This window comes from Lissotriton helveticus, chromosome 9, assembly GCF_964261635.1.
Source record: "Lissotriton helveticus chromosome 9, aLisHel1.1, whole genome shotgun sequence".
Classification (NCBI taxonomy): Eukaryota; Metazoa; Chordata; class Amphibia; order Caudata; family Salamandridae; genus Lissotriton; species Lissotriton helveticus.
The window spans coordinates 1136913386-1136938392 of record NC_136070.1 but is presented as its reverse complement, the minus strand read 5'-3'; the positions used below and the strand labels follow the sequence as shown (position 1 = coordinate 1136938392).

At 49.4% G+C, this 25007-nt stretch overlaps 1 protein-coding gene across 8 annotated transcripts in view; it reads left to right on the top strand.

Annotated features, from left to right (window-relative positions):
* The window catches only part of SLMAP (sarcolemma associated protein), a 1084481-nt gene that overhangs the window by 225699 nt on the left and 833775 nt on the right, over positions 1-25007 (top strand). The gene's annotated exons all lie outside the window — the stretch shown is intronic.

Here is a 25007-nt window from a genome sequence, read left to right as displayed (position 1 = left end):
CATTTAAGATAACCAAGAGTGAGACTACAGCATAGAGGGCGTCTTCTGATTTGAAACACATTAATGGCAGTGACATAAGCAGTGGTAAACAATGATAGACCGATTTCATAGCACAACCTGAAACCAGATCTAGTGGTCCTATTATGAAAGGACCATTGACTTTTTAAAGAAATGTCAATCTCTACTTCCGGTGTAGACTTACTCCCAACTGTCATTTGTACTGGGGCATCTCCTACACTATGGTGGTAAACTGAAGCAAATTCCACCACATACCCAGGCAGAAAGTAATGATGCTTCTTCTCCATCCCCTCTTCAAGATGGCAGCACTGCAAATGTGTCCTTTTGCGCCCCAGGTACTGAGACGCGCCCTAACTTACAAGTAAGTCTGACATACAGTGAAGGCTGCTATGAGCTTCTGTGCGCTGTAAGCAGTGAAGTTTTCAACAAGACCTTTTTAAACAGCAGTGTATGGATCTGGAAGGTGGGAGCCTAAGATCCTAACCTAAAGTTTGAACTATGTTGGATTGAGTCTGCTTAGAGTAGGGAGGAACAGCACATATAAAATAAAGAATTCCCAATTGATGCAGCTTTGCTGACTGGTACAGGCTCCATGGGGTCACATAGCAGTTTTTGCATTGGTGCGTGCTGTCCCCCCAAACTTCCACTAGTAAGTCCTCTTTGTCCAAATGACAAACCTTACTGTCAATGGACAACTGCCCTGGCTCCTTGAACTGCTTTTGCAGTACTATATCCGTTCACCCACTGGCCAGGTCTCTTACACTAGCTCCCTTCTGGGTGCTTGTCACATAAGTGTCCAGCAGGGGGGATACTGAAATGTTGCTTTGAAAGGCTGCTACAGCAGTTAATCGCTATTGTTAGTTAATGTATTGGGGGAGTTCACGGGCATCTAGATTTGAAAATCACTGATTTCAGTTTTAAATAGTTAGGGGTTCTGAGTGGAATGTTAAACCTTGTGGCAGATTGATAATCTCCTCTGGGAGCTTTTTACAATACAGGTTGAAAGGTCATACCAATTTGTATCACAGGTGTGTGCCCTCATGTTAGAGTGGATTTCGGCCATGTTCTAGGTAGTACATATAGTTATGTTATGTTATGTTATATGTTTATTTTTATAGCGCACGGCTACTCCAGGGGAGTGTCCCAGCGCTTTATCAGGCAGCTCAGAATAAAACAACATAACACCAATGCAGAAAACAACAGAAACAAAGAAAAAGACAAAAAGAAAAGGGACTCCTAAAGCTTAAAAAGCCAGGTCTTAAGGCCTTTCCTAAACAAGAGCAGGTTTGAGGAGGAGCGTAATGCCAAAGGCAGGGTGTTCCACAACTGAGGGGCCCTCAAACTAAAGGAACGACCCCCAGTGCGTGCCTTCCTCACTCGTGGCACTATGGCCAGGAACAGAGACTCCGATCGCAGTGATCTAGTAGGACGCTAGAAGGTCAACCTGCGCTGCAGATACTTTGCTCTTGCGCCAAATAGCGCTTTATGTGCCAAGGTCAGAGCCTTGAACATAACCCGCTTTCGGATGGGCAGCCAGTGAAGCACCTGCACCAATGCGGAAGCTCTTGCTCGCCTATGAAGGCCGAAGATCGCGCGGGCCGCAGGATTCTGCACCACCTGCAGCCGCTGAACTAGATAGTCTGGGAGTCCTAGATAGAGGACGTTGGCATAGTCCAATCTGGACCCCACTAGGGCCTGTATGGTGATCTTCCTATGCTCCTCTGTGAGCAAAGGTAGGAACTTCCGGAGCATCTTGAGCAGCCCATAGCAAGTCCCCGTCAGACCCCGTATGTGTGGAACCAACGACAGGCCATTGTCCAGCTTCACTCCCAGGTTTTTGGCCACCAACGATGCCTGTGCCGGGGGACAACTATCCACGGGCCACCACGCACGCCAATCAGGGTCTTGGAGGCAGCCGAAAAACAGCACCTCCGATTTATTGGGGTTGGCCTTAAGACTGTTTCGCTGAAGCCAGCTAAAAACCAGCTCCAGACACCCCCGGATGTTCTCTCCATCGAAGGCCTGATCCTTCCCACACGCAAAAAGCAGTTGCGTGTCGTCCGCGTAGGACACGCTCCGGGCCCCAAAAGACTCCACCAGTGCCGCCAAAGGTGTCATAAAGATGTTAAATAGAGTCGGGCTCAACACAGAACCCTGTGGAACCCCGACTCCCAATGGCGGCATTTCGGCAGAGCTCGGAGAGGCCCAGACCGTTTGTCGGCGGCCCTCAAGAAATGATGTAAACCAATTGAGCACCGTCCCCCTCAGACCGATGTCCTGTAGTCTGGCGAGGAGCACCCCATGGGGGACGGTGTCAAAGGCCGCCGATAGGTCAAGCATGACCAACATGGCCCTGCATCCAGAGTCTCCCTAATGATCTCCGACACCTCCAACAGTGCCGTCTCCGTGCTTAAATTAGGGCAGAAACCGGACTGCGAAGAGTGAAGCAGATCATTGGACTCTAGATAGCCGGAGAGGACGCCATGCACATGCTTCTCCGTGATCTTAACCAACGCTGGAAGAAGGGAAATTGGCCTGTAGTTAGCCAAAACCTCTGGGTCCGAACCGGCCTTCTTCAGAAGGGGGATCACCATGGCTCTTTTCCAGGGCGACGGGACCTTCCCGGCACTAAGAGACTGATTCACAAGTGGATTCACCAGTGGATTAACCACGGTAGCCATCCTAGCCAAGAATTTGGCCGGACAGGGATCCAGAGGCGAGCCCGATTTTCAGGTTGGACAAGAGCGCTAATGAGGCATCGCTGGAAATGGCAGGAAACTCTTCGAGAACCACAACCGGCACGGACAGCCGTGCCGGTCCTGTCACCGCACTCACACCCTCCTCTGAAGACTCCACTGTGAACGAGTCCTGTATAGTTTTAATCTTATCTGTAAAGAATTTGGCCAAGTCACAGACCCACAGCTCCGATGGAACACCCTGGGAGGTGTTGGATCTAGGGGCCATAAACTCCCGGACCACCGAGAAAATCTCTTTACAGGAGTTGGAGGCGGCATCAATCCTCCTAGCCAGATAGTCTCTTTTTTCTCGAAGAATATCGCGATGATATGACTTAACCATGGTCTTATAGGCCAATCTCGCCCCCTGATCATAATTAAGGCGCCACGCCCTCTCCGCCACCTTGCACTGACTGCGGGCAACCCGCAGAGCCTCGGTAAACCATGGTGCCGAGACCCTCTTAGCCGTCTCCCGCAGGGCCATCGGGGGGGCCAGATCGTTCAGCCTCTCCACCAACCATCCCTGCAGGGACTCGACGTCCTGTTCTAAATCGCCTAAATCGCCTATAAGAGGGCACGGGTGGTCCGCAGCGGCCATGGCTAGCAAATCAGGTGAGACTCTATGCAAGGCCCTTCTAACAGGGCCAAGTTGTCTGGGCGCACTACACGGGGGTGACTCACTGGCCAGGATGGCAAATCTGGCCAGCCTATGGTCATATATAGTATGAGTGAATGAGACAGTTGATTTTGCCCCCTCTGTTCTGGTTAATAGGGTCAACAAAAATTCCAAAATGTGGAGACACTCCCAAGTTTCACACTTGCTCTTCAGGGGCACGCTTCTGACATAATCTCAACCTGTGTAGTAACATTGAAGGTGAGGGCTTTAATCCTTACTGTGAAACTGAGGGCTGCCATAACTCATCAAAAATCAGATAATGTGCAGGTAGTTGAACTGTTTTTCCATATAGCGATCATGGGGTTCTTCTACATTTATGTTAGCCAATTTTCACCTACCACTCAGTATGTCATGGGGTAACTATGATATATGAGAGATATACGTTGACCAAGAGTACGAAGACAGATGAGCTATTGCCAGTTAAACTACTGGTGAGCATTACATGCATTTATCAAGACAAATCTGGGCTATTCTCCAGTAGGCATTGTCTGTGATATCCTTAAGGCAGTGGTCATTATATGCCTCTCAGCTTCACAGTAACACCTGGCAAGGTGGCTGCTAAAAAGTTTGTAACCCTCTGGGTTGGAAGGCACGCATGGTTCATCCCTGGGAAGGATAAAATATCCCTTATGAATATGGCTATCACTGTCGTTGATATGGTGGCCACTCCTGGCAGTAAAATCAGGCTGATCTTGTTGGATGCACAGAAGGTCTTCAACAAGGACGCCTGGCTCTTTTTATGGATTACTTTGGTGAAAAGGTACTATAGCCCGAACTGCCTGACTCTGATATGTTTGTTGGACTAAAATCCACGTTCCCATATTGTTCGCTTAGGGTTACAATCTTAATGCTTTAGAAAATCCTGGCAGTGAGTCTGGATGCCCCTGCTTATTGTGCTCTGTTTTGAGATGTTCAGATGTTTGATGCAGTTTAGGCCTTTCTTCCTGTAATCCTTAATGGATGTGAGTAGAAGCTTGCTGCCTATATAAAGTGTATTGCTATCTTTTTGGCGAATCCTGTCTCTGCCTTACAAGTGATTTAAATTGAAGCAGACTTTTTGGGGCGGTATCTAGGAACTTACTTAAAATACCCATGTAAGTGTGCACATGTTAAACTTTGAGGTTAACTACTTGCATGCATATGGGGTATAGTTATAAAGCTCTTAGGTCTGCCAGCTGTGTATCCTGTGGTTCTGTAGTAGGGGATCTCTGTTATAGTCATAATCTAGTGAATAGTCCCGCCCATGTGCGTGGACCCCGGAGCAATCAAAAATAATCTCTTACAGTGTCAAAAAATGCAGAAAATGCATAGACACTTAAGAGAGAATTTAAAGACCGATAATGCAGCCAAAAAAGGCTACACTGTCCAGTACTTCAACTAGAAATTCCACCATAAAATCCACAAAACAGCAAAGCCTGTACAGATTTCCCTTGCTTAACAGCAAAATCCCTCAGGAATGATAGAGAGAAGAACCTGGACAGACAAGCCCCATAGGCTGCCATTATGTGGCTTAATTAGGATACTGTGCCTTTAAGGAACCTTCCAGAACCTTCTCTCAGTATCCCAGAATGCATAGCAGGTCCAACTTAGCCTCAGTTCTTTTTTCCGGCTCCTGCAAGCAGGACCCTGGAGCATTGAGCTCTCCCTTTCAAGGGTTTTTGTTAGTGTTTTACACTGATTTCGATTTTTGGTACTTTTAAAGTACTCTGGTGACTTTCTTTCTGTGTTTCTGCACTCTTTTTTGTCCATAATGCCTGCATTATTCGACAAATGCCCTGAGTGCTCAAGAAAGAAGGCCAAGACAGACTCCCATGAGGTCTGTATTCTCTGCCTTCCCTCTTCCCACATCCCTGAGGAGTGTAGGATCTGCAGAAGCTTCTCTGGAAGGACCCTGAAGGAGAGGAAGAAGATCAGGCTTCAGGGACTTGAGGAGAGAAAGCTGAAGGCACGAGGTGGGTCAGGAGGGGCTCCTTCTACCCATGCTGAGGCCTCTGGGGGGCTCCCCAGGGGCAGGAAGACCAGCCCGCGCCCAAGGTCTCCGTCTGGGTCAGTTGCGCTGACCACGACGTCGAGGGGACGGTCAACGGCCAGTTCCAGGTCTCCCCAGGGCTCTGGGTCGAGAAAACGTCGCCCGTCGACGTCGAGGAACGTGTTCCGGCCGCCGTCGAAGCCGGTGTCGATATCCTCGTCGTCGCTGTCGGCGTCGAGTGATCGACATCGGAGGGCCCGGCGTCGGCGCTCGCCGTCGAGGCGACACCGCCGTTCGCCGTCGAGGACATCGTCGTCGAGGGGATCCTCGTCGTCAAGGTCGCCGTCGAGACGTAAGCCATCTCCGGCGCCGAAGAGGTCGACGTCGAAGCATTCCAAAAGGCCGACGTCGAGACGGTCAAGGAGATCGACGTCGAGAAGGTCGGAGAGGTCGACGTCGAGAAGGTCGAAAGGTTCGCCGTCGAAGCGATCCAGGATGTCGACGTCGAGACCGGCGAAGAGGTCGAGGTCGCCGTCGAGGCACCATCGCCCGTCGTCGAGGTTTCGTGGCTCGTCGATCTGGTCGGGGTCGACGTCGAGACGGAGACACGGTTCGACGTCGAGGAGTGTGATTCGGTCGACGCCGAAGGACCGTTCGACGTCGAGGGGACATCGGTCGTCGTCTGGACACCGGTCTTCAGCGTCTGGAGGTCCTAAGGACAGGCCCAGGACTGTGGGGGGCTCCCCACTCTCTGGTAGAGGTGATGGCTCGCCGGGACCGGCGCATTCCGGGGTGGATACTCCGATGAAGCCATCTACGCCTCCTCCGCGGCCGGCTGTGCCGAAGGGTCCTCCTCCGAAGGCCCCTACCCCGCCTCCGAAGCCGGCTCCGCGGGACCCGCGTCCGGTTGCTCCTCCGCCCCCGATCCCACCGAGGGGGGTGTCGATGCCTAAGTTCCCGACGCCTCCGAAGAAGACTCCTAAGAAGCCTGGAGCTCCTGACCCTGGGAGGCCGAAGGAGCGTCCGAGGCCCAAGAGGTCGAGGTCTCGCTCGGGGAGACGGGACAAGTCGAGGAGTGGCCGCGGATCTTCATCACGATCCAGGCATCATCACAAGAGACGTCGGTCCAGGTCACGTTCTCCGTCTGGGACCCGTTCCTACTCGCCCACGCTGTCCGATTCGCCGGAGACTAGGGTGTCTCCGATAGACGATATTAGCACATTTCAGGAGGTTCTCCTGCGTGGTGCGGCAAAGTTGGGCATTGAGGTTGAAGCGCCTACGGCTTCTACCTCGGTAATCTTTGAGACTTTACACAAAAGGCACTTGTCTCGCCCCCTGTTACCTCTGGTGCCGGGGCTCCTTGAGCCCGCCGAACAGCTATTCCTGACGCCGGCAACGGTGAAATCTGTACCTTCCAGGATACTGAAAAAATACAGGGCTCCGGACTCAGACCCAGCCTTCTTGAGGAAGGACCCGGTACCGGATTCAGTCATCGTGACTGCTGCTCGGAAGCTTCATGCCACCTCCCCTGCGTCCACGGTGCCTCCGGACAAGGAGAGCCGGTGGATCGATTCTGCTGGTCGCAAGGCGTGTGGGACATCCGCCTCGTCCATGAAGGCAGCCAGTGACTCGGCTTTGCTGGGACGTTACGACCGGTCCCTTTGGGACTCGATGGAGCAGTTCGCTGACCTCGTCCCTCGAGACCGCAAGGAGGACTTTGTGGAGATCGTCAAGGAGGGGATGTTGGTCTCTAATCAGGCCATCGGCGCCGCAGCAGACATATCGTTGCTGTCCGCGCACGGATATTGCCACGGGATTCACCAGAGACGCCATGCTTGGCTCAGGTTGACATCGTTGAAACCGGAGGCACAGCAACGCGTGGCGAATCTCCCGTTTTCCGGAGATACCCTCTTCGGGAAGCACGCGGATGATGAGATGGCCAGGATGAAGGCCGAAGCGGAGACCCTGACGGCAGTGGGCCTGGAAAAGCCCAAGGACAAGAAACCCTTCCGACAGTACCAGCGTCGGTTTGGGGCACAGGGTCGTGGAAGGGGGCAGTCTGCTGGTCAACATCAACAGCGGCAGCAGCAGCAGCAGTACAGGCAGCCCTTCCAGAAGCGACAGGGTGGTAGAGGTCGTCAACAGTCCTCTACCGCGACCAAGGGCCCGGCCGGGTCCCGTCCCTGAGCTGTTACTTCCCCCTCGTCCGTTACCCGCTCCGGTGGGGGGAAGCGTTCAATTTTTTCTGGCAGAGTGGAGAAAAATTACTCAGGACAAGTGGGTGCTGAATATTGTTTGCAATGGATACAGTCTACGTTTCACCAGCCCTCCTCCATCGATTCCTCCCGTCAGCTCGCAGTATCAACTGCTCGAGCTTCAGACGGAGGCGGACGTTCTGCTAAGGAAACGGGCGATCGAAGACGTACCTCTGTCTCAAAGAGGAAGAGGTCTGTACTCTCGGTTCTTTCTTGTCCGCAAGAAGGACAAAAACGAGTTCAGGCCCATTCTGGATTTGCGGCAGGCAAACAAGTGGATTCGCAGAGAAAAGTTTCGCATGCTGTCGTTGCATCAGATCTACCCTCAGCTGCAACGGGGAGACTGGATGTGTGCCATAGATCTACAGGACGCATACTTCCACGTGCCCATTGCATGCAAACACAGAAAATTTCTGCGCTTTCAAGTCGGCACCAATCACTATCAGTACACGGTGCTACCCTTCGGACTGAAGTCTGCACCCAGGACATTCTCAAAATGTATGGCAGTGGTAGCGGCACACCTGAGGAAGAACAAGGTGTTTGTCTACCCGTACCTGGACGATTGGTTGATCAAAGCCTCCTCCTTCTCGGAAGCTCGAGCACACTTCCAGAAGACGTGCGTTCTCTTGAACAAGCTGGGGTTGCACATCAACATGTCCAAGTCGGTCCCGATTCCGGTGCAGTGCATCCAGTACTTGGGGGCCTCCATCAATACGCTGTCAGCAAACGTGTCTCCTTCGGAAGAGCGACGTTTATCACTCGTTCGGAAGGCTCAGGCTCTCATGAAAACTCCGTCTACGACTGTGAGGACCGTGTCTTCTCTACTGGGATCGATGGCCTCTTGCATCTTTCTCACTCCTCACGCACGGCTACAGATGCGACCTCTGCAGGAGTGCTTGGAGGATCAGTGGGACCAGAGGAGAGGTTCTTGGGACGACAGGATACGACTGTCTCTACATGCTCTTCAGTCTCTGAAGTGGTGGTGCTCGAAGGAGAATCTCCTCAGAGGCGTTCCCTTCCACAAGGACATTCCCACACAGACCATCGTGACGGATGCGTCTCTCCAAGGTTGGGGGGCGCATTCCGGAGACCTGCAAATTCAAGGGACGTGGTCCCCGACGGAGTCCACGTACCACATCAATTTCCTGGAACTGAGAGCTGTTCACTTGGCACTGAAGGCCTTTCATCCGTCCTTTCAGACCAACTCTCTGCTTGTTCAGACGGACAACACGACAACGATGTATTACCTCAACAAGCAGGGGGGCTCGAGATCGCGCACTCTGTCGCAGGAGGCGCAGGCGATCTGGCACTGGCTTCTGGCTCGAGGACTGTCGATAACGGCCACCCATCTGCCAGGTGTGCAGAATGTTCAGGCAGACGAACTGAGCAGAATCGTGCAGGAAAACCACGAATGGGTCATAAACGACGAAGTACTAGGAGAAGTCTTCGCAAGGTGGGGAACTCCAGACGTAGATCTGTTTGCCACCGCCGAAAACAGCAAATGCCGAGGCTTCGCCTCCAGGTACTACCAACCAGGGACGCTGGGGAACGCGTTATGGATCAACTGGTCGAACAGCTTTCTGTACGCTTTTCCACCAATTCCCCTGATTCCGGCGGTTCTCATCAAGCTGTCCCAGTCCAGGGCGAGAATGATTCTGATTGCCCCGGAATGGCCCAGACAGTGGTGGTTCACGGACCTGCTTCACCGTTCTCTCCTTCCTCACATGAAGCTGCCGTGCAGGCCGGACCTTCTCACGAAGTTCGGGGGGCGGATGGTGCACCCCAACCTCTCGTCTTTGAGTTTGGCGGCATGGCTCCTGAAATAGTGCAATATGGCCATCTGAATCTCCCAGAGGATTGTATGGGCATACTGAAGGAGGCTAAGCGACCTTCCACTAGGACTTCCTATGCTTACAAGTGGAAGAGGTTTTGCATCTGGTGCAAGTCTAAGAACTATGACCCTACGTCATGCAAGGAAGATGTCATCCTTCCATATCTGCTTCATCTGGCGCAGTCGGGCCTTAATGTCCATTCCATTAAGGTTCATCTGGCTGCTTTGACTGCCTACAGGAAAGGCCCTTCACAGACTTCCTTTTTCCAGATCCCTGTGATCAAAGATTTTTTGGAAGGCTTGAAGAAAGTGTTCCCTCCTGTCAGGCTTCCTTCGCCTTCGTGGGACTTGAATGTGGTGCTGTCCAGATTGATGAAGGAGCCTTTTGAACCCATTCATAAGGCTTCGTTGCAGCACCTGTCCTGGAAGGCGGCGTTCCTAGTGGCCATTACATCGGCCCGCAGGGTGAGTGAGATTCAGGCATTGTGTTGCCAGGAACCTTATACTGTATTTCATAATGCTAAAGTTGTTATGCGTACTCACCCTAAGTTTCTTCCCAAGGTTGTTTCTGATTTTCATATCAATCAGACTATCACTTTGCCTACGTTCTTTCAGAATCCTTCGTCTCCGGCGGAAAGGTCTTTACATTCCCTGGATGTGCGGAGGGTGCTGAAGTTTTATCTTGATAAGACTAAAGATGTTCGTAGGTCAGACCAATTGTTCATCAATTATGGTTCAGTCAGGACGGGTCTTGCCACCTCTAAACAGTCCATCTCTAGGTGGATTGTGTCCTGCATTCAGTTGTGTTACTGCAAAGCTAATAAGACCTTAGGGGGCAAACCTAAGGCTCATTCCACCAGGGGCAAGGCTGCTACGACAGCTATGCTCCGTAATGTTCCCATTGCAGAGATCTGCAAGGCGGCCACTTGGAAGTCGGTCCATACCTTTGCTAAGCATTACTGCCTGGATTCTGATGCCAGGACAGACGCTCAGGTTGGGCAGGCTTCGCTGCGGAATCTGTTCGCACAGTAGTGGCGTTATTTTACTCTCCACCGCCGCTTGGTGTGGGGATGGGCTTGCCATTCTATTCACTAGATTATGACTATACACAGAGATCCCCTACTACAGAAGGAGTAGTTTCTGTCCTGTAACTCCAGTTCTGTAGTAGGGGTATCTCTGTTATAGTCATAAGCGCCCTCCCGCCTCCCCGGTGGAGTGTTGTTCATGATCATAATGCTACAGGTCTGGCGTTTCCTACGCCCTCGAAAAGAACTGAGGCTAAGTTGGACCTGCTATGCATTCTGGGATACTGAGAGAAGGTTCTGGAAGGTTCCTTAAAGGCACAGTATCCTAATTAAGCCACATAATGGCAGCCTATGGGGCTTGTCTGTCCAGGTTCTTCTCTCTATCATTCCTGAGGGATTTTGCTGTTAAGCAAGGGAAATCTGTACAGGCTTTGCTGTTTTGTGGATTTTATGGTGGAATTTCTAGTTGAAGTACTGGACAGTGTAGCCTTTTTTGGCTGCATTATCTGTCTTTAAATTCTCTCTTAAGTGTCTATGCATTTTCTGCATTTTTTGACACTGTAAGAGATTATTTTTGATTGCTCCGGGGTCCACGCACATGGGCGGGACTATTCACTAGATTATGACTATAACAGAGATACCCCTACTACAGAACTGGAGTTACAGGACAGAAACTACTCCTTCCGATCAGTCCTGATGTAGTATTCTCATGTTCATTTATGTGCAAATGGGATAGAGTCTAGCTTGGTTTATTGAACTATGCAGTAAAATTAAAATGATACGATCCATAATTTGGTGCTATCCCTTTACAGACTCCTTCATTTTTTATTTACTTCTGTTCTCCTATTGTTAATTCTATATCTGGGTATAGAAATCCTAGGCAGGCTATTTGGTAGTTACATTTGGTGTGTAGTTCCTACTTGTTTTCAAAGATTATTGTTCGGGGGGGGGTCTCAGACTATCCGAATTGATGGCAAATAAAGAACTATGGCTTATTTTGGCTATCTGATAGAGACATCTAGCCGCAGATTCCTTAACTTAGAATATCCCCAGGCGTCAGACTGGATCCAGAAAATTCTTTGCAGCAGCACCTCTGCACGCCGGGGGACGGCGCCACACCCCCGCCCTCACGTCATCCACGTACGTGACGTCAGCGTGGTCATATAAGTCCTCCCGGCGCGCTGATGTCGGTTTCCTTCTTTTCCGCCTGCAACGTGGAGTAAGCGGTTCCTCTGGCCTGTTTTCAGGCCCCTTTTGATGCTTTGCGTCTGGAACAGTGTGCAATGCCTTCATGGCTTTAAAACGTGTACCTCCTGTTCGCAGCAAATGTCCGCGACGGACCCGCATCTTATCTCTATGTGGTGTTTGGGCGACCACCACGACTCGACTGATTGCGACGCCTGCCAACACCTTGAGCCGAAGTCCCGGTGGGAGCGCCGGATGAAGCTCCTTTCAGGCTCGCCTGTCCTGGTTGGAGTCGTCTCGTCCTCCGGCCTCCTCATCGCCGGCATGCCTCTCTGGTTTCCAGTTGCGGCGTCGGTCACCCTCTGGGGGCCAGAGACGTTGTTCGCCCCTTATGGGTAAGTCGCGGCGCAAGTCGCCGAGGTCCTCGACCTCACTTCCATCTATTGTCGGGGGCACTAGTTCCCTGACCCCTCCGGACGTGCGCCCCCGGGAGTCGCCCCTCCCCTATCTACCCTATCTGAGGGCGACTCGGACCCAAATAGAGGCCTATGCCGCGACTCTGCAGGCCTCCCATGGGTCCTCACCTGTCCCTGGGGCGTCCTCGGGGCCTCCGATACTTATGGGGTCCCCGACAGACTCGCCGGTGCGTTCGCCCCTGGCGCCAAACAGGCCCTTGCTCTCCAGGGATGAAGGAGATATGGTGTCATTAGGGTGCGGCCCAGCTGGGTCCCCCCTCTACGACCCGTAGCACCCCTGCCACGCCGTATAGTCCCGTGGGGCTCCCTGTGGTGTCACAGGTGGTTGCTAGTGCTCAAAGCCTTGCTTCGAGCACACCTTGGCCTTCCGGGCCTGTCCGGAGCTGGGGTCGGCGCCGTTCCGGCCCGTAAACTCGACTCCCCTGCTCCGACTCCGCTTCTTACTTCGAAGTCGGAGCCTGTTGTAGTTGAGGCTGAGTCGGTGCCGATGCAGCGCCGTAGGCTTGCCTCCCCGGCGCCATCCCCTTCTTCAGAAGTGAAGTTTGTCGTGGTGGATGTGGAATAATTACCAGACAGGGCGACTCGGTGCCGGAAGAGGTGCGATCGGCGCCAACCGAAGTCGTTTTGGCACTGCATCGACGCCGGGTGGTTGACTCTTCTCTGGAAGCTTCTGGAGAGACTTTGTAATCACCTTCACGTCCGGCGACGCCGACTATATCCTTGCCTGTGCCCCCCTTAGAATTTGTGGACCCAGCAGGATCCCCGCCTCTTCAGGAGCCCCATCAGGACCCCCCATTCGTCAATGGGGCTCCCCTCCTTTGGGCATTGGTCACACCCTCAGTGTCTTGGAAGACTTAGTTTACAGCCCTCACCTACAGATGAGTTGCTGTTCCCTCCTCCGAGTAGTCACCTTGGCCACTCATGTTCTAAACATATACAGCCCCCTTCGGTCCCGTTGCCTGTGGACCCTCTGCTCGATGTCCTCCACCACTAGGCAGGGAATGTGGAGCCCCTTCTGCCCTTTGAAGCTTCTCTTTATGACGCCCTTTTGGGCACCTGGGTCCGGTCATCTTCCGGTGATCCCGTGGCTCGTTCTGTCTTGCACCACCACTGTTGTGCTCCACATGATCCACTTTCCTTATTTGTTCACCCAGACATCCTGGGTTTGTTCTGCAAACTGCTTTCCCTTCCTTGCTTCAGCTAATGCTTCCTCCCTCCCGGGAGTCCAGATGGCTAGAGTCCTGGGGTCATAACATCTTTGCCTCCACTAGCGCTGCCCTTTGTTCACTGAATACAGTGTGTGTCTTTGCTCGGGCTACCTTTGCCCTGTTGGACTCTGCAGAGTCTCTTCTTTCGGCCACCTCTGAAGGCACTTGTGTAGACCTCCTTCATCTTCTCCGGGATGGCCTTGACCTTGCTGAATTTACGATCCGCTCGGTCTTGGATACTGCTGATTCCTTAGGTCGAGTTATAGCTGGTTCGGTTGCTTGCGGCGTCATGCTTGGTTGCAGGATAGCGTCGTGCCGGAGAATATCTGGGAGTGACTTGTTGATCTACCCTTTGATGGGGTTCTATTGTTTGATGCCCACGCTGAATCGGTTGTTCAGCGCCTCCTTGCGTGCTTTCACCCTCCCCCTTAACCTCTATTTCTCAGGCGCATGTTCTGGTTACCCTTTCATTTAGCATTCTTTTGATGCGTTATGCGTTTTGAGCTGGCAGTAAGCCTACTGTGGCAGTGTTTCATAGATTGTTGTGTCTGGTCCTCTGAGTGTGGTTTGCAATAAGAGGTGTTCCCCGTTGTTTGGGGTGTGCCTTACTCCAAGTGTGGTACTATTATGCTATTATATAGCTCTGCTTTATGTCAAGTGGGCCTAGAGATCCTTTTGGGCTCTATGCGTCCCCTGGTGCTCTTATCTTACAGTTGTACGGTGTTGAATGTGGTGACTTGGCGCTATCTTCTATACGTCGTGGGTCTTCTTGCTTATATGCCTCATTCTCCTCCTTGGAAGGTTTCCGTTGCAATTTTTCACACTTTAATGGCAGGTGGTAGCCGCAATTTATGTACTAGGTGTGCTCCTATAACGAGAGAGAGAGATTTTCAATGCTGCACTCGGTCTAAGCGGCAGGGTGTCTTTCAGTACTTCGTTGCTTTCCTGCATCTTCAGCAATGGGGTCCCTTTTGCGTCCCACTCCCTGAGGTGCTTCCCCAGCTTTACACTGCTCCCTTCTTGGTGTCCACATTCTGAATGATATCTATAGACGAGGGTTAATTTTTACTGCCAGTCAGAGGATGTGGTCTAGACTTCTGAGATTCTTTCCTACATTTATTGGTACTCTGGTGCCTCTGCTGCCACTTCCTCCGGATGTGCCCCTTTCATTAGGTATTACCCTATACTAGTTCGGCTGTGCCTGCGGGACAGCTCTTCTGATGTCAGTTGTCCTAGTGTCTGCACCCTTCAAATCTGTATTTCGTGAGTTAGTTCTCACCTTAGTCTTGAAGCTGTCTGGTTGGGCAGTCCGATGCTTATTTTAGCTACGCCACTTGTTGTCTCTGTGGCTGTCTGCCCTGTGCATGTTTCAGTGGTGGCCGCAACAGCGTGCCTCAGATTGTTGCTGTTTGCCCCTGTTCACCCTTGGTGACCGGGTGTGCACTTGGCGAGTTTCTTGTTACCGTCTGCGCTTATAAAACATTGCTCAGGTTCTACCTCTTGCACCTTGGTTCCTGGCTGTCTTCTTTCCGGCCTTCCTTCCGGGAGCTTAGCATGGTAGGCTCTGGTTGCATCTATTCATGCTTTCCTCAGCCTTTGGTTGGTGTCCACATAGTGTGCCATTAAGCTGAGAGTGATCATTCTTCCTCCCTCGTCCGGGACTCTCTCTCTTGTTATGGTATATAACTGGTGCCGTTTCTACATTTCATACTTGTGCGGATATGGTGTAGCACCATTCTGGCATTTTTTGGGACGCCTTGCCTCCTGTTATCTTTTGTTGTCTAAGCTAATTGGGTTGCTGTCTGGATGTTCCGCCACAGCCTTCCCCATTGTCCGTCACTTTGTTGCCGGCTCCGTGCTTGGGCACTTTCTGTTGTTCTGTCGCAGACCCTCCCCCTTGGGGTATGGCTGTGGTATCTATTCTAAGTTAAGGAATCTGCGGCTAGATGTTTCTATCAGATGTACGAGCTAATTACCTTCGGTAACGATGTATCTGGTAGAGACGTTGTTTAGCCGCAGATTCCTTAACACCCAGCCATCCTCCCCGTTCTGCGAGGATCTTGCCAGGTGGGTTTCTCCACTTGTCTCTTTCAGTTGCCATTGTTTTTTCTCTCACGGGTGCTCACATTGTTGCGCCCCTTTGAGAATTGCCATACTCTAACTCCCTCCAAAGGGCTTCTTTCCTGTAAAATGGTGCCTTTTGATTCACCTTCTTATTTAGGGGTCTGTTGAGCTCTGTTTCAGACCTCCACTACTATGGGGGAAGTGCCAGTCTTTTCATACCTTCCTGCAGTGGACTGTTGTTCTTTCTATGCTCTGTTATTGCCGGACGGCGCAGTTATACATGGTGATAAGTCTATTTCTGTCTGTTGAAGATACTCTTCACTTGCATTTAGGGAAGGGTCTTTGCTTCGCTTGTGGGGGTTCTTCCTCACTGCTTTTTCACTTATATGTAGACAGTGTCTGATTCTGTCTTTTATGATGGTGTCTTGCACCATCCTCCTTCTTTATTTCAGGGATTTTTTATCCTTCGCACACTGTTCCCATACGTTCACAGTTTTGGTTGGTGGCTCCGCGTTGTGCTGCGGAAAAGTTTCTCCGAAGAAAACTGACGTCAGTGCGCCGTGAGGGACTTATAGGACCTCGCTGAAGTCACGTACGTGGATGACGTCAGGGCGGGGTCAGAGGCGCCATCCCCCCGGCGCGCAAAAGTGCTGCTGCAAAGAATTTTCCAGATCCAGTCTGACGCCTGGGGATATTCTAAGTTAAGGAATCTATGGCTAGACCGCGTCTCTAGCAGATACATTGTTACCGAAGGTAAGTAACTCATACTTTAGAACCATACTACTTTAGAAAAGTGTAATTTAAGACTGATTGTCTTTGCTATTACATCGAAGGTGTGTCTTAATTTGTTTGGTGTCACTAAATACACTACTCGGGGATACTCCTATCCTCTCAAAGATTTTTGGGGGTTTGCAGGTTCACAGTATGGTGCAGATGGACAGGGTAACATGTACGCCAGCTTTATATGGACAGTATATTACTTGCTACAATGATAAACAGCAGGAAGTTGTCATTCCAGATATGGGTTTTAAAAATCTCTTCAGAACTAGTTTTTTTGGGGCACATCAATTTGGGTTATTAACGTAGAAGTTCTCCCTGTTGATGGAAAATAAGGCTGTTGCTATTACAACCGCATATTCTATGTTCATAGCCATAATTATTGACAATTTTACTCAATCTGGAAATAATACGTAGTGGCTTCATAGGGTGAGATTGTGGATATGGTCATGGTATCAGTCCTGAGGCGTGGTTTAAAGATGCGACGACAACCGGTATTGAATTTTAATCTTAAATTACAATATAGGATTTATATTATACTCACAAGACGTTAAATGAATGGGGCTGCCGCCGCAGACGATTTGTTTTCTTTTGAGTGTAGTTATATCTGACTTGGTGTACATATTCACTCAGTGTAGGACACAGATGGAATTTTGGCTTGCTAGCTTTCTTGAAATTATGATGTAGATCGTAAATCTAGGATATTTTGGTTTGAGGAAGATCTAGATATGGAATTTGAAGCATGATTGTAATTCAAGATGCACTGTGTATCCCCATATAAACTCCATAAAGAGCTTCCACACTTTTGGAATTGTTGGACTTTTGTTGTGAATTTATAAGGCATCCCTATATTGGAGAGAGATAAAAATCAGATAATCCCAATCTGTCCATATTTTACACAGTGGTTGGGTAAGAATGGTGGAGTTGGTGACGTTATTAGCTTAGTGTAACATGGCTCTGTTGGAGGTGCAGATTTGATCACTTCGAGGCTACTTTGAGATATATATAATTTACATATTGTCAATCATATTTTGCATCAATTATCTATTATGGATTATGCAGGGTGAAATTGATCTAGGCTTGTTTGCATATGTTTAGATATCATTTAACACTGCTTTCCCCCCAAAAAAATAATTGAAGATTAAAGGTATGGTACGTTACTGAGTTTGACTGAAATATGTAACCTAAAATTTTTTTAAAAAAATAGGAAAATCTTCATAAGTGTTTCTGTTTTCATATGGATTGGCTATTTAATGGCATTGAGAATACTAGTGTAACTTCAAACAACTTGTCCTTGGCAGGAGGAAAAACCCATAAACTGATTAAAATAGTTGTATTAAAAATGTGCTTTATGGGTTTAAACCACAGTGTGTGTGATACAGTTGTTAGTGGATTAAACACAATGAAAGACCTTTAACAACGACTTTAAAAAAAGTCTTATTTAAAAAAAAATATATATTTTTATTATAGTACTGCGTTATTTGACACAACAATTTGCACATTATACAGTTTACATTTCTCATGATCTGCCCGTCGGGCAACTAGCAAGATTACATTTCGGCATGTGTGATGTATCTGGGTTCACCCACCCAGGCCATATTTGTGTGCCTCATCATACATTATCATCAGAATACGAATACTGCAGAAAGAAGTATTATTTCAACAAAGAAAAACGACAGAACAGCAAATTTCGCAGCAGTGACAAATGATGGTATTTATCTACAAAATATATTTACCACATCGTTAGTGCATTTATTTGGAGCCGGAGTCTGATCACCATTCAAGGTCAAATAGTCAGTGGAGAGGGATGGTGGGAATCTCACAGTTCATTTATAACTGTCCATCCTATGTGTGCGGGACCTGGCTACCCACAGTTTCTGTGCGTGGCTGGGAGGTATTGGGCTGTGTCGTCTGTGAGTCGTCTGGGTCGGATTCTGTAGAGGTGGTAGGTCTTTGTAGACCCTCCAGCATGTAACCCCAGTCTTCAATGTCTCGTTCTGTGTTCTCGTCGTGTGAGTACTGTTTTTAGACTGCTTTCTTCCGCCATGCCCCACTATCGCATGTCCGATTGCTATTTGTCCAATCTTGGGGGGAGAGTTTGAATCCAATGTATCGCAGTGCGTTGCTTTGCGTAAACTAGGTTTAGCAGTGCAAATTTGTATCTTGTTCACATTCCTTTCTTTGGGGTCGGGAGTACCCCCAACAGGCAATTCTTAATGAACGCTTCAATAGTAATGGCTGTAACAATGCGTAACATCGGGATTACCTTATGCCAGTACCGCTGTAAACGAATTCACCACCTAGTCATGTGTAGAAAAGGTGCTGGGTCTGTGCCACATCGGTGGCATTGGGAGGGGCGTTCCGGGTTAAAAGGGGCAAGCCTCTGAGGTGTCGGGTATGTACGGTGTATATAGTGAGATTGAATACGTTTAAATCTGGCACTGCTGGCCACCTCCCCCACCTGTGCAAATACCCTTTTCCATTCTCCTTCCGCAAGGGGGACTGGTAGGTCCTCCGACCATCAGCCTTTTATCAATGATGTGTCAACTGTGTGGTCTTCTTTGAGGGCCTTGTAACAACGGGAGATCAGGACTCTAGTAGACCCCGTGTTGAGCAACAATGCCAGTGTATGTAAGACTATTGGCTCCTCTGGTAAAGAAGGCCATATTTTGAGAACTGTGTGTGATATTTTTGTATATTGAAGAAACTGACCCCCATGGATTTAGTACCATTCTCTTGCTTCACCAAATGTCAGAAATGTCCAATTCGCCTATAAGCCCCCAGCCGACATGCATCTCCCCCTCGAACCATTTGGATATATCCTTGACAGATAGGATTTGAGAGAATCCCTGCAACCATTGTAGAGGGAGTGAGTTTGTGTATGGTGTTCTGCGAATACCCCAATTGACCGCCTGCCCCCATGTCGCCGCTACCTGCCTGATTATAAATGGGCCAGCAACAGGTACCTTGGGAGGTCTGAGCCTCTGTGCCGGTCTGCTAGGACAGCTTTTTCTATATTGTGTCCCTTAATGCACCAGTGTGCGGCATACTGTAATAATCCAGCGAAATAGTAGAGCTTAAGATCAGGGAGTCCTCCCAACTCCATGTCCAATTTAAGTACATTTAATTTCGCCATGCTCCGCCCGTCGGTCCATACTAACGATACCAGTAATTTAATTAATGTAGCAAACGTAGAGGTCAGGATGTGGCAGAATATATTTTGTAGCGCATCCAGGCACCGAGGTAGCATGACCATTCTGGCAAGAGCAACTCGTCCCATAATGGAAATGGTGAGTCTATTCCAAAAACTGATTGACTCCTTCAGGTTCACTATGACTGCACCAATATTTAGTGCATATTAGTTTTGGGGACTATGTGTCACCTGCATGTCGAGAAATCGTCTGTTTCTCAGCTGAACTCTACCTCAGGGTGGTCTTGCATTTCTTGCTGTGCTAAGGCGGCTAATGGGAAGATGACGGACTTACGCCGGTTAATATGGAAACCTGATGTTTTTCCAAATGAGTGAAATACTTCTAGCAGGGGCTGGTATCGCCTCTTTCTTCCGGGTGATGGACATACAGAAGTGCATCATCCGCGTACAAGGAGAACACATGTGTTCGCCCGTCAATGGTGATGCCCCACTCATTCATATCTCGCCTATATCTAATGGCCAAAGGGTCCATTGCCAAAGGAAATAACGGGGAGAGAGGGTACCCCTGCCATGTAACTCTCAGTTTTCATACTCTCTGATAATTGGTCGCCCGTACGCGCATCGGTACTCAGACTCCGATAGAGTAGCTGGACCCTTGTAATAAAGTCACAGCTGAGCCCATTTTTTTAGATCCTCCGACATGCATTCCCACTGCACAGTGTCAAATGCTTTTTCTATATCTAGGGCGACCACTGCCGCTCTATCATCACTAGTAGCCGTCAAGTGTAACACACACGAGAGGCAACACATTTTCATATGTGTTCCCCTTCCCGGTATAAACCCACACTGATCTTTATGGACCAGCTTGGTCACCACTCTGCTGAGGCGAGTCGCCACTATCTTGCCAAGTATCTTTGCATCAACTCCAAGCATTGTCAGAGGCCTGTACGATCCTGTACCCCGCGTGTCTCTACCTGGTTTCGGGAGCATAACTATCCGCGCCTCCCTCATAGACTGCGGGAGGGTATCCTTTTCTTAAGCCTCTTGTAGGGTCTCTAGTATCCTAAGGAGTAGTATGTCACTGTACATTTGGTAAAATTCCACTGGTAGGCCCTCTGGGCCAGGGGTTTTGCATCTGGCCATACTCTGCACAGCCTTGCTTAGTTTGTCTAATTGAATTTCTACGCCTAGGGCCTGTGCTTGTTCAGCTATGATGTGGGGAACTGATATATCATGTATAAAGTTGAGGTTAGAGGGCTGTGTATTCTCTGGGGCTTCGAGATATGTTGCAGCTAGATGGTCATACAAGCACCTGTTCATTCCTGCCTGTGTATTTATCACAGTCCCATCTACGTGTGTTAGCATTAGGATCAGTGGTGTCTGGCATTCCCTTTTCTGAACCAAGCTAGGAGTCTTCCCTACTTTGCGACTTCTTTATGCAGGAGTTGACGGTATTCCTGCCTTGTAAGGCAATTGAGTCTGTCCCATATTTCGCTCACCTGTCAGTGGGCTCGTAGTAGTAAATCGTTGTATGTTGTTATGGGTTGTGGTTCGCGCTGCAGTGCAGAAAGTTTGGCCTTTGCTTTTGTAAGCTTACTTTCTAGCTTGCGCCTTGTCCCTCCAACCCTAGACAGGCATTCACCACCTTAAGTGTGTCCTATTCTATTCCTCTGGAAGTGGCATTTGACCAGCTCGAGTTAAAGTACACCGTAATTGTTTCTTTGAGTTCCGTGCAGAACATATTATCTTTAAGGACGTCCGGGCTCAAACGCCAGATGGGCAGCCACAATCTGGTACGAGCCAGGCCCAACTTGATTAGGACCGTCGCGTGGTCTGATAGGAATCATGTGAGTATGCGGGTCTGTACAGCGGCTGTAATGGCCTCTCCTGAGAGAAGTAATCAATCTAGTCTACTAGAAACTTTCCGAGCTGGAGTGTAGCACATGTATACCTGCCAGTCTGGATGAGTTTCTCACCAGATATCTATGCATAGCAAGCGGCGCATCACTTCTTGTAGGGCTGAGGTCATGTTAGGCTTGCTGTATATTTTTGGGGGGTGTCTGTCAAGGTTTACGTCAAGTAAACCATTAAAGTTCCCTGTCCATTTAAGGGGATCTCCAACGCTTGTAATGAGCAGTTTTTCAGGTCCAAGAAATAATCTCCATCATCTACGTTTGGGGCGTATGTGTTAACTAGACAGACCTCAATTCCATCTAGTGTGCCATGTATTACTATATATCTACCTTCTATATCCGCTGTATAATTTTGCATCTGGAAAGGGACTTGTGTGGCCACCTACACTAGTTACCCCCCTTGCATATGTGGAGTATGTAGAAGCTCATAGCTGTCCTCTTCATTTCTTATGTACCTTTTGAATTTCTTTGTCAAGCAGGTGGGTTTCCTGCAGCATCACCAATTGCGCCCCATGTCTACGTAGATGGGACAGAACTATAGACTGCTTTGTGAATGAATTAAGCCCCTACACGTTCCAAGTTATAATCTTAAATTGTCCCATATATCTGTAAATCTACACTCTGCTCCTCCCTATGTTATCTTTGTTCCGTCACTGCTTTAAAAAAAAAAAGGTGCATTTCCAACCACATTAGAATTTCCCCATTCCTTGGGTAAACACTATATCAACAATTTGTGCATTTCCAACCTTATTAACCCCTTCCGGCCCATCCCCAATTCCCTGTCCCCAGACATTATTCAAATCCATTAAAACAAACTTCACATCAGTGTCGTTATACGTGTAGAGCATGTTCTCCATCAAACCTGTTATGGATAGATCATAACCCATCCACAATTATAACACTAATTCACACACAAACTTTATTACTTATACACTATACCACACAGTCATCCAAAGCTATATCCAGAACCAGAGTGTAATGAAACGTGCCAATCCACTGCTGTGAACCAATCGGCTATCTCACATTAGCTCTCGGCCTCCATACATATAACTACACACTCACTACTTTCCTATCAATCCACTCATTCCACACACTCACCCTCAAACATGTACTACTGAGGACCCAATGAAAGAAAATAAAAGAAATATAGACTCAGAGTGAATACTTATGTTTATCCTGCATTTTGCCAGTTCAGTGTTCATCTGCTTGTGGCCTCTATCACGTCTCCCATTCTCCTGTTGAGTTGGACGCTGTAACCACCTCCAGCAATGCTCTTGCAGCCTCCCTTTCAGTTTGTTGTAGGTGAGGATCCACACGGGGATCCCTCTGGTCCTCTCTGCCTGTGTCTTTGTGTTCCAAATCTAGGGATCCATCTCGGGGAACCACGACTCGTTGGGTCGAGCGCGATGACTTTCTGTACCTCCTCCCTCTGCCATTAAAACCCCTTGCTGTGCTAGCACCAGGCACATTTGATCTCTCCTTCCCCCTGTAGACTGAACTGGCTTCATCAGCTACCTCCAAGTAGTCCCAGGTGAAGTGAAAAAAAGCGCCCGCTCGTTAGGTATGCATCACTTTTAGTTTAATGGGCTACAGGAGCACGTACTGTAGGCCCATCACCCTGAGTTTTTGCTTCACCCCACCAAAGGATGCTCTTTGCTGTTAAACTAGACATGTGTAGTCTGGAAAAAATGCGGATTAAATGGTTCTCATAAGTAGGGTCACCCTCCTGCCGTGCTGCTCTTAGTATACAGTCACTGTCTCTATAATTGAGTACTCTGGCAATAAGGGTCCTTGGAGGTGCTTTTGTATAAATGCTCAGTGTTCTCTTTCGATCAGAAAAATAGTAGACAATTGTGCTGTGGGAAACGTGTCTTTGATCCATCGTTCCAGGAATTGTTCTGGGGTTTTACCTTCAGCTCCTTCTGAAAATCCCACAAACCTGTGGTTGCCTCTCCGTGATAGTCCTTTGGCATCTTCTGCTCTTTGTTCCAGAGTAGTGGTTTTAGAAACTAATTAGGCAAGTGTTGTTTTTAATTTGGAGACTTCATTTTCCAGTTTAGTGACGTTTTGTTCTGTAGCCATGGATCTCTCTGCGACCGTACGGAGGTCAACCCTTAGTAGGCCTATGTCCATGGACATGGCTTCTATAACTGCAAGGATTTGAGGTGGGGGCCTCACATGGAGGATCGAGTTTTGACCGCCCCCCACTGTGCAGTGAACTGGTCCATCTTAGTTTGTTGTACTCATCTTGCCGCCTGTCTTTGCCCATATCCGTTGCAGCTGGGTACTTTGAAAGGAGAGTAACGCGACAACACCTCACCACATCGAGGCAGGTTCTGAGCGTCGGAGGGATCTTCCCAGGTGTAGTATGTGTATAGTGTACGAATTCGAGCCCTAGCTCTAGTGATATAACTGCTGTGCCTTTAGAGTCCGTATGTAGGTAGAAGATAGAATGACTGTAGTTGAGGGAGATATACTTATCGTTGGTATTGTTCGCTCTCGGCCAGAGAGGCACCTGGCCCCAGCTTTCCAGTCAAGCAGGGAGCTCCCGGACAGGATCTCTTTGAGGTCTCCCTAAAACTCTGGCAGGGTAGGCGCTGCAGACACAGCAACACTATGCATGAGAGCCTAGAGGAGCATCAGGGCACGTCTCCTCTATATACTCTGGTTCAGTAGAGCGCAGCGGGCCCCAAGGTACTTGAGACCCGCTAGTTGCTGATGGGGTCATGTGTCACCCATCGCATTCTCAGCATCGCCCAACAGCAGAATCATAGTGACCTTAGCGGGTTAGTGTGTATTCGGCAGAGAACCCATCAAACAGACGTCTCCGCATGAGAATCGGCCTGTACACGTTGGCTGTTAGGTAGTTGTATAAGGGGAGATGAGCCAGCTCCCTATGCAGCATGCTTCCAGTGGCTCACGACCTCCACTAGCTGCTTTCCTCTGGATTATCTTCAGGCTTTGTTCTTGTCAAAGCCACTGTGGGCGGCGCCTACACACCCTCGTCATCCTGATTTTCAGCACTCATGGTTTCACTGTCTTTGCTTTTGTAGGCCCCGTTTTCACCTCTCCCCCAATGTTGTGTCTTTTTCACCAGCCGAGCGCTCAGGTGACAATGGCGGGATAAATTCAGCTCTCAGGTGACCCCCAGTAGTATATCCCCCAATCACCCTGTATGATAGACCGGCTCACGTGGCCGGCAACAGCATCAGCTACAGGAATAGGCCGCCTCTTCAGGGCCGCGCTCCCGACACGACTCCACCACAGATCGTAGTAGGGCCTGTATCCGTTGCGCCCCCGTCAGCCCAGGTGCCCACCCACCTCTCCTTGTATCTCCACCTTACTGGCGCACTCCTGTCTCCAACCGCAGCCAATATCTCCCGCTGGTCTCTGCATGACGTGGGCCTTCCACCACACCCGATCACTAGGCCGCGGCGTTGGCAGCTGGCACGGGCCGCATCTGCAAGCACGGCCCTGCAAACTCTCCCACTCGCCATCTCCGGAGCATTTCCTCCACAAATTCGTGACCCTTGTGGTTGCTAAGGCCGGAGTAGTCATGCCATCGTGCAGCAATCACGCTGGAAGGACATTTACAGAATTATTAAATGGGCAGGCAAGGAAAATGTATGACTGTAGCCAAAGTTTGCGGTTTCCAGGGCATTTTGATTAACAAAAAGTAGTGTGACCAAGATATTACTTTCCTCCTTTGGGTCCCCTGACTGTC